The sequence below is a fragment of the Danio aesculapii genome, chromosome 22 (genome assembly GCF_903798145.1).
Source record: "Danio aesculapii chromosome 22, fDanAes4.1, whole genome shotgun sequence".
In the NCBI taxonomy this organism is placed as follows: domain Eukaryota; kingdom Metazoa; phylum Chordata; class Actinopteri; order Cypriniformes; family Danionidae; genus Danio; species Danio aesculapii.
Genome location: NC_079456.1, coordinates 16,105,967 through 16,113,212, shown reverse-complemented (window position 1 = coordinate 16,113,212; position 7,246 = coordinate 16,105,967).

The following is a 7,246-nucleotide window of genomic DNA, read 5'->3' as shown; positions in this document are numbered from 1 at the left end:
AAGAGACGGAGGGGTATGATTTAGAATTATGAAGCCTTTGTTCTACTTTATATCGAATTAGTTGGTGCCCTGAAATAATAGATGCGTATTTATGATCTCAAACACAATCCAAACCTCATCAGCTACTTGAATGCCCATAAAGACATCACTCCTCTAATCCACTGGAAATGTGAGTGGGGAGAAGATCTTTTCACTTTAAAAGAATTACTTTATTTATCCGGACAACCTTAGCTTTTCTGGAACGCCAGAATGAATGAATGCCTTAGCTAATATGTTACCATCTAAAGAATTTTCAGAAGGTATCTCCAGAAAATCAAATATAATCTCTTGCAAGAATAGAAAATGTGTTGAATTTACATGTATGGCCATAACTGGACCAGATATTTGATGGTTTAAAGGCAAGAAATTGTACATGATAGAGATGAATTGTTAAAGATGGGAACTTAAAGCTTTCCCGACCTGACCATATGTTGACCCTACTGAAAAAAACAGCTTAAACCAGCCTAGGCTGGTTGGCTGGTTTTAGCTGGTCAACCAGGCTGGTTTTAGAGGGGTTTTGGCCACTTCCAGGCTTCCAGACTAGCCAGGCTGGGAGCCCAGCCAAAACCAGCTATGTCCAGCTTAAACCAGGCTGCTCAAGCTGGTTTTAGTTGGTTTTAGCTGGTAATTTTCCAGCCTGACCAGCTAAGACCACGCTGGAAAGGCTGAAAAGTGGCCAAAACCCCTCTAAAACCAGGCTGGCCAATCAGCTAAAACCAGCCAACCAGCTTAGGCTGGTTTAAGCTGTTTTTTTTCAGTAGGGCGAGAAAGAGTTTGTTTGAGATTTATTTGCAAATACAACACTCTAGTTCACAATAATAATGCTGGCGGTTTGGAAGGCAGTTAATTGTTATGTTGAAGTAATTGTTATTGATCTAATTTACTAATAGACTTTTTTTGTACCTTTTAAATGCATTTGATCATGTAGTCACTTATGTTGTTCACAAGATGGCGAAAGTGAGCTTGGAAAATGCGAATCTGGTATCTTGGTAAAATAGCCAACTGACTAGCTTTTTCAAGTCAAGTAGTGTATGCAAAGTCTGCCTTATACACAAGGGGGCACTTTAGTTTAGTTAGTACAGTTAGATAAAATCAGCAGTGTTTGCATAACTGCTAGTGACAAAACTTCAGTGCAGACTGCTTCACCAAAGCTAATCAGTTTTATTCATGTGAATTAACATGTAGGAAACCTTAATGTAATTATAATTATGTCTTAATGTAAAATACATGTATAAAGTAAGCTAGTACAAGATTTGAACACAGCCCCACAGACTACAGTGTATGATTTTGTTTTAAATCTAGCATACTTAGCGCCTATCTGTTTAAAATACAAGCATTATGTGGCAGTTTTTAGTTTATCTGACTCTTTGCTACTGTTAAAAGCAGGTTTGTGGTTGTGCTCTTGTTTCTTTAAATCGAGTTATATCTTACAACCGCTATTCCCAAGACACGCAGCCAGCGGTTTGGGGAATTTTTACCATAAAAGGTCATGCTGAGCCGAGCTAGGGTTTCCTGTGGGAGGAGCCTGTGAAATTCTGCCTCTGTTTCTGTCTCGCTCACAATTACTCCCTCAGTCATCATCATCTCCTCTTGTCTTATCTCCAGCTGAATGTCTGCACTTCCCACAGAACAGATCATTCCGCACTTTAAAAGAAGTATGCACTCTCCTGCAGCAAATACATCAACAGAGGGAAGCTAAAATAAATGTGTATGTGTGTAGAGGGTAGCAGAAGTGTTATTGTTGGAGAACACATAACACTTTTAGCTTCACATTACTAGCTTTAATGTAAATAAATGTAACTAGAAAACATTTAAAGAAGTATTTGGCTTAACACATTGCTAACAGAAAATGCGCTATAGACATAACAGAGGGAGTTATCCATTTTTAGTGACAAACTTATTAGGCTAAATGTCAACATGGAAGGCCATCTTGATGCTACTTGGTGCTACATCCATTGGCTGCTAAATAATACAAAGCTAGTAGCAAAAACATAGGGTTTGGGTGTAATATTTTTTGTTGTGCAATGCTAATTATCAAAAAAAAAAAAAAAAAGCTTGCTGTATTATGTTGTAAATATAGCTGGGCTAAGTCACGCAACAGAAAAATGTAGTTAAGCTAGTGATACAATTTTTTGTTTGCTACTTTGATCAGTCAAGAGACACTCCTAGCAAATGTCTCCTTGCGATTGTCCTTTGTGTTTAGTGTGGTTTACTCCCGTCTGGCCTGTGTTGTCAACATGCTTTAGAAAAGATAGACTGCAATATTGATCCCGTATGTACTTTTCAGCACATTTATCTTACTTTAAAGGATTCTTCTTATCTGTCTAGACTTTTTGGTTTGTTAATTTCCAATTACCAAAACTGTGGTTTGAGTAAAGTTTCAATGGAAGTAAAGCAAATGGACAACGATAGCTAAAAAAATCTAAATATTTTCGAAAATATAGCAAGACTTAAATATAGCATTAGCTTGGAGTGATGCGGTGGTTTTTATGAAATATGTACTACCTTTCTAGCAGCAGTTAGTATTCAATTATTGATAACTAATAAGTAGTAAAGCCATGAAATTGTGATTTACATTAGTTTTCCTTTCACAAATTTCACACTTTCTAAAAGTTTTTGACATTAAAACTCAACGATTTTTGTCAATATATGAATGGTCCTGCCTCGAAATAATAATTTTGTGCTTCTAAGTTTTGTTACACATAAAACAATTTGTACGGTTGTCAAGAGAGCTTAACATGCAGCAATTTAAGAAAAAAACATGCAATTACAAAAAGACGATCTTTCGCACATAGTTATTAGGTTAATATCTCCATGTTTGACGCATCAATATTTGGTAGATGCTTTTATTTTTTAAGATGGGCAATTATTAATTAAACATAATAACAAATTATTGCTCTTTAATGTTTTCAATTATGATAAATAACAATTAATAATGGTTTTATTTGCGTATGATTACAATAGTACAACCAGAGTTTTACTACAAATACAATGGTTAAGCTACGGTGAATGTGATCATGGTTACTTTGGGATTTCCATGATTAAACCATTGTTTTTTTTACACACGTGCTGCAAATCTTCATAATGCATACACATAAAAAATGCGTTTTCCCACAACGCAAAAAAACAAAATAAAATGTGCTGCATTTTCTCACAACACAAAAAGAACGGATCACAACGAAAATGTTTCAAAGAGACCCAAAAACTCGACGGACGCCGCTGTGCCGTGACTATTGCATAGTGAAGTTGTAGGTGGTCTTTGAAAGGTGAGTTTTTTGTTTGTTTATTTTATTATCCTGTGTCTTTAGTAGTGGTGGGCCGTTATGGGCGTTAACATGCAGCGTTAACATGACTCTTCTCGGGCGATAAAAAAAAATAGCGCCGCTAATCTATTCTCAAAGTTGGGTTGGGAGCTGGGTCTATTCTACGTAAGCTATGATGGCTTTCACCTTGATATTTTACCGCGGATGTGTACCTGACCGGTGAGCCGTCTGACAAAAAAAGTGCCCTTCTGAATCAAATCAGCAGGATGCCCTTCTGTATCTTTTAGTTACTTCGAAGACACTACTGACTACGCTTACATGGATATCTGTAATCTAGTTATTTGCCTTAATAGACAATAATCTAATTAAGGTGTTTACGTGAAGTGCTATCACGTAAGAGTTTCCTGTAATTTTGGGTGGCTTTAACTGCAGTTCGGCAGTTTCACATTCACTTCATGAACATTTCATTCATGCCCCATGACAAACTGGGGTATTAGACGCAAATAAGGAGTAAGGACTGGTGTTATGGAATTTAATAATGCACGCCGAATGGAAAGAAAAAACTTCCGCATTTCGCGGTGTGTGTGTGTGTGTGTGTGGGGTGGGGGTGGGGTGGGGGGGGGGTAGGTCCTTTACTGACAGCTGCGTGTGTGGATCTTGTCGGAAAATATGACAAAAAGTCCCACATGACGGCAATAGTTTGATTGCAGTGTTTACTTCAGTAATGCCACCAATATATGCACATTCCACGTTTTAATTCCATTTCTGTTTAGTTCAGTTATGACTTTAGTCAGATTAAGGTAATAAAAAATCGCTGTTTCGTGTTTATGTAGGCCTATAGTTCAAAATTCATGTTTAACTGAATAAACAGTTAGTAAACAGAAGGACATCTTATTGAACATCATTTATTTTCATCATAGTAGAACAGTTACTCAAGCAGTTTGTGATTCATTTTGGAAACAGGAGATGAGCCCCTGGTCTAATGCGCCACCTGGCTTGAGAAACCCTTTCTCAAAGACTTACTTTTAGTCATTATTTGGGTAACACACATATTCTGAATGCCTTTAGCAGAATTCAAATGAGCCATTTTAATCTAGATTAATTTCAAGATTACAGTGAGATTAAACTAGATAAAAAAAAAAATCTATGCCCGCCTATAGTTTTTAGTATGTATTAGCCTAAATAACCATAACCTAAATAGCCGGGTCACATTTTAGTGTCTCCTTAAAACATTTCCATTGTTTTGTGAGCTAATACAGCGCGTTTTATTAATTGTTTGCGTAGTGTAAAATGCAGCGTGTTTTTTTAAAATTGTGTTTGCGTTGTGAGGATTTGCAGCCTGATCTCACGAGAAAACGTAAGTATTTTACGTTTTGACAGTTTAGTGGCTAATTCGTACGAATTCGTACGAGTTCAGTTGTACGAAATTGTACGATTTTTAAAAAGGAGGCGTGGCACCTAACCCCACCCCTAAACCCAACCATCATTGGCGGATAAGCAAATCGTACTAAATTGTATGAATTAGATCGTACGAATTCGTACGAATTAGCCACTAAATCAAAAAGTTACGAATTGCCGTGAGATTGTGTTGAGATTTGCAGCACGTGTGCTATCAAACTGATGAAGATCTTTTCTCAATTTGCGGCCGTTTTTTGTAATTGCATGTTTTCTTAAGTTGCATTAATGTTTAAACTTTATATTAAGTTATAATTTTTAGTCATTAAAAATTTAAAATCCTGCCACAAAATGTTGATTTAGATGTTTTTAATTTTAAAATACAACTGTTGAACTGTATTGCTCCAATAAATACTATTGTTCTTAAGTGCTAAACAAGATTTGTGTGGTAAATAACATTACAAAATATTGCTTTACTTGCATAGAAGCTGCATTGTTTAAGCAATTTTTAGCATTTACCTGCATTAAATGAATTTCAATAGTACGGTTTTGTCTGTTGGCCGAATTTACAAAGTACACTTTGTTTCGTACTCGTCCGTTAAACTACTTTCATGATGGGGCATTACCCAATAACATGACACACATTCATACTTCCCCTCATGCTTCAAGCTCAGCAGGGCAGGCATGAGTAAGTAATGTTGAACGAGCGCCAAAGCACATTACGTCTTTTCCTCACAATAGTGCCTAAGGGAGACCAACAAAGACCGGGCAGGCTGGAGTAGGTATGCAGGTGCCAAACATCTGGCTATGACGTCATATGTAACGATGACATTCGGGAAACGTCAGAGAATCTGTTCGTCTGGATCACAGGTGTTTTTGGACACTTTTCTCAGAACGTTCATCCAGGTGTTGTGGATAGTGAATCATCCGTTTGACAGACGAGTATGTCTGAGGTACATGCCAAACATGTCTCTCAGTTTTACCACCTTGATGCTATAAGTTGTATGTGTGTGCGCGGATGTGTGTGTTTTGGTGGCATGGCAGGACTTCAAGCATTTGTTTAGTTAAAAAATTTGTAGAATGAGAGCTCGTGACAGAAAATGAAACCCAAGTCCTTACTTGGAAGAAGCTAAACAGCAGTTTGTTGTAATTGACAAAATGTCTACTGGCAGGGCAAGAGTCCAACAGCAGTTAAGAGAGCTGGTTGGAAAAGAGTGCAACATTCTGCACTTCAGTTCTAGTTTTTAGTGCCAAATCACTTAAACCCAACGGCTTCGCCTTTTAGCACTTTGGATCTCGACAACTGAAATCAAGTGTGCTCAGTTGTTTAGGTCAGACTTGATTGAACAAGGCAGAGAAAGGAACAGAAAGTGAGTTTGTTTGCTTTCTAATGCAGCAATGATTAACTGTTGTCTATAAAAGTTTGATTTCAGATTCATCTATAAGATTTTTATTGAACTTTTTTTTGTCAATTCTACCTTTTTTCTCCATTGGATTTGAAGATGTGTACTCTGATAGAATTGAAGGTTCCCTCCACCAAAATGTGTTTACAGATGGCTTTTCATTTTAGCTTTTTTATAAGGGTTATTACTCTTATTTTATGACATTTTCATGTCAGGCAACACAGTAGCTCAGTGGTTAGCAGTGTCGCCACACAGCAAGAAGGTCGCTGGTTCGAGTCCTGGCTGGGCAAAGTGGGCATTTCAATGAGGAGTTTGCATGTTCTCCCCATGTTCACGTGGGTTTCCTCTGGGTGCTCAGGTTTCCCCCACAGTGCAAAGATATGTCGTATGGGTGAACTAAATAGGCCGTAGTGTATGTGTGTGAATGCGAAAGTGTATAGGGGTTTTCCCAGTTGGTGGTTCATTCTGCTGTGGCGACCCCTGATATATAAGGGACTAAGCTGATGGAAAATGAAAGGATGAATGAATGAACTTTTGATGTACAAACAATAAGGGATAACATTTATTCAATGGCAAGTATTACAATTAAATATTAATTTTATTTTATCCTGTTTATTATTCAGATAATGTGGAAAGTAATTTATAAAAAACAGATTTGAATTAAAATCATTTTAGAATTGTTCCATTAGGATAGTTCACCCAATAAAACCAGATATACTATCTATTAGATAGATATATATTATACCATTTATGGTGCTTCATGGGAGTTGGTGGAGCTAAAGAGCTCAAAGAGCTAAAGAGCCTGATTTGGGGATTTTTCTGTAGCATCATGGGTAATGTAGCTTTTATTCATTCATTCATTCATTTTCTTTTCGGATTAGTCCCTTTGTTAATCAGGAGTCGCCACAGCGGAATGAACCACCAACTTATCTAGCATATGTTTTTGCGCAGCAGATGCCCCTCCAGCTGCAACCAATCACTGGGTAACATCCATACACACTTAATAAACACACATACACTACGGGCAATTTAGCCCACCCAATTCACCTGTACCACATGTCTTTGGACTTGTGGGGGAAACTGAAGCACCCGAATGAAACCCACACAAACACGTGGAGAACACGCAAACTTCACACAGAAACACCA